The sequence below is a fragment of the Etheostoma spectabile genome, chromosome 18, assembly GCF_008692095.1.
Source record: "Etheostoma spectabile isolate EspeVRDwgs_2016 chromosome 18, UIUC_Espe_1.0, whole genome shotgun sequence".
Taxonomy (NCBI): Eukaryota; Metazoa; Chordata; class Actinopteri; order Perciformes; family Percidae; genus Etheostoma; species Etheostoma spectabile.
In genome coordinates this window covers 740,259-743,742 of record NC_045750.1, presented here as the reverse complement: position 1 = coordinate 743,742, position 3,484 = coordinate 740,259, and the positions used below count along the sequence as shown (strand labels likewise).

Below are 3,484 nucleotides of genomic sequence, written 5' to 3'. Positions count from 1 at the left end.
AAAAAAAACTAAAAAAACGGGTCAAATCTGACCCAAAGACAACATGAGGGTTAATACAAACAAACCAAGAGCTGTAAATTTTAGGTAATATGGCCTGGCATGTAAGTCACATGTTGGGCAGTTTCGGTGATTATCATCTTGTCTCTTCAGGGCTACATGGGTCCATGTGGGGACCTGAACCTGCAGAGACCAGACGCAGGTCATGCAGCACATGACTGAATCTTGTACTGTTGTCTTAAGAGTGATGGACGGTTATTATGTGACCGTTGGGTTTCACTCAATTGTCATTTTGTAACTGGCAAAACACAGAGTAGAGTAGAGTAGAGCAGCAGCATAACGCACCACTGTTTTATCTTCTTCTCAATCACTCTTGCATGATTATATAAATCAATAATACACATTCTTTGACATTTCTTCACGGTGAGTAGGTGGGTTTAATAACAGTTAAGCTTTTGAATTCTTGCCAAAGTCACACAGTCCTGTGGTTGGTCAGATTTGCTTTTATACCCCAAAACCAACCACTTCACAGTCCAATGGGAACTGACTTTGTCCCGTTCTTTAGTCTGCACCAGAGGTTGACTCACAGCTTTCCCCCCCGGCCTAAACAACACAAACCCTAACAAAGACAAGCAAGAGCTTGTATACATAAAGGGGGGGGAGACACTGGAGAAATCTTGAGAGATGCAAATAAAAGAGATTCCAGTAAAATGAGCAGGAAGGCAAATAGAGAAATATAAATTATGGCAAAATGATTGAATTTCAGCAATCACTGATACAATAAATCCATTGTAGGAAGTCCAATAAAACCAATCCTATAAATAAGTAAAAACAAGTCATTAAATTCATATAATTCCTCTATATATATATCTATATATCTATATATCTATAGATATATAGATATATAGATATATATAAGAGTAGGGGGAAAAACTATGAGTACCAGTTGTTTGTTATAGCCAGTGAAATGTGCTGATCTCTCTCTCTCTCTCTCTCTCTCTCTCTCTCTCTCTCTCTCTCTCTCTCTCTCTCTCTCTCTCTCTCGTCCCTTCAGTTCAACACAAGCAACAACATCCTGAAGACGGGATTCGACTTCCTAGACAACTGGTAAACCACAGTCGAGACCAGCCACCGCTATCTATGAATGAGTCATCCTCATCATCATCTTCATCACTCTACAGAAGGACCACACTGCCATGACTACAGACATCCACGTCTAGACTCAACAAGCACCAGTCTTTAGAAATGATGACCACATTATATTGTAATTATCTTCCGTGGCTTGTTAAGACGTTATCTCTCTGCCCCTCCTTCTCTGATTAGGTTTGAATGTTAGATGTCTTGCCAAACACACACACACACACACACACACACACACACACCCCTTGTCTGTGCATTCACACTGCAACAGCTTGGTTGGAAGATTACGTAAGAGTTTGGAATTGCATCAAAAATATAATTTATGTCATGAAGCATTTCAGGCGCTAGCAACAAGCTAGCTACGGCTAAAAAAGTTTGGTAACTCTTTACTTGAAGGTATCGACGTAATCGTGACGTGACACTGTCGTAAACGTTATAAACAAGTCATAAACTTTTTATGACTTCTGTCATTAAGTCGTTTGGTTTTTGTCATGACAAGTCGACATTGTTTGGGTTGTCTTAGTCATGACAAGTTGACATTAACCAGGACGTCTTTGTTATGACAACATGACATAACGTCATCCTGTTTAAGGTCAAGTTGTCTTAACAAGGACACTCCAAACTAATTTAATGTCGATATGTCAGGAACAAGACAACTTCTGGTTATGTCACTTTGATTAATGTCAAGTTGTCATAATCAAGACAACCCAAACAATGTCAACTCGTTATGACAAAAGAAGGAATGACGCCTAATGACAGCGTCATGTCACAATTATGTCAATTCCTTCAAGTAAAATGTTAACAAAAGCTCAGTTGTGGATGCATTTTCTCAAACGACAGGTTTAACTGGTCTACACATTAGCCAAGAGTTACCAGGGAGATACCCGACTTACCAGGTAATTTACAGGTAATTTACAGGTAATTACAGGTAACTCTGCTGACCCGTTGATCACGTTGTTTTGTAATGTGAATGCCCAGTAACGGTGTAACTCTGCTGCCTTTACATGTACTTTTTTAGACACTAATACAGCAAGTAAGGACATTTTGGACCTTAAGCATGTCACATTTCCCTGTTTGCAAGACACTAGAACACTCATCCCATTTTCTATGTTTCTTGTTATGAAGAATTCGCTCTTTAATTAATGTGCTTTTATTTATACAGTACGTACCTATATATATATTCTTATAAACCTAAGAATTTTAGAGTTAAAGTAGTGCTCAGTACTGCAGCCCTGGCCCACATAACAATTACCACAGACATTGTTCCTACTGGTCATGAGTTCCTGGAATATCAATGAAAGATGTTGGAAATATCACGGAATTTTACCATTTAGCAGAACATACTTTCCAACGTTCACACACTCGTTGAATTAGACGGTTTTTGGCAAGTAGACACCGGACTGACAGCCACGGTAGTGCTCAGGCTCGTGGCATGAATCAACGGGCTGCCTGTTGCAGACGTCATTTATGGATTTAGTGTCTCGCCAACGCTTCCTCGCCCTTTTCCAACTGTCACCCTTTGACCTCAAACCAGTGCTGAGCAAAGCTAGCGTGCATTTATAATGACAATACGACGCGTTCCAACGTCGTGTTTTTAGATAAACGGGCAGGCATGTCGTAATTTGTACCACTTCTGTCGTAGATCTAAAATCCAGTTTACATGACTAGAGCACTATTTTACTGAATTTTATATTTATCTGCTGATTGTATCTTATGCTCTACATGTATATTGCACTCATGCATTTTCAGGTCACAGATTGGAAGGAGGTGAATAAATAAGTCAACCCTGTTTCTTGTCTTTTTTTCTGTTTTCTGCAAAACAAAAAAGGATTTTTATTAGGACACGGACCCTAATTCTTTATAATGCTGAGTACTATTCCCCAGCTTTTCCCCTCCCTTCTTGATCACACCCCTCAAATTATATTGTCAAAATGTCATAAAGGCTAATAGTTTCAGCTGGATTTCTCCTGGGAGGTAAAGGCGAGGATACCAGTAGGAGCGTTTTGTTATGGTTACAAATGCAACATCAGTACTGTATTGTTTGCGTTGTTGTTGTTGTTGACCTCGGTCTGAGCTCCATGACAGCAGCCCCTCCAGCTGGAGTGTCTACCAGATCCAGAACCCCATCTAGGAGACATGTTGGCCCAGTTTAGACTCACCAGACCTGGTTCCACCGTCTCCCTCCTGCAACAACGCGGCCACTCCACAGTGTGTCTTTAACCCTCCTGGTGTCCTTGTTTTTTTTTTTTTCTGTCCTCAGGTCAAATTTGAGATAAAAATGCAGAAAAATAAATAAATAAAAAAATTGACAAAGATCTTTTTTTTTTTTTTAAATGCTTATAAAAAA

General features: G+C 39.6%; 1 pseudogene; it reads left to right on the top strand.

Annotated features, from left to right (window-relative positions):
* Positions 1-2,926, top strand: part of LOC116706651 (uncharacterized protein C1orf198 homolog) — a 9,403-nt pseudogene extending 6,477 nt beyond the window's left edge.
* The last annotated feature ends 558 nt before the right edge of the window (positions 2,927-3,484 follow it).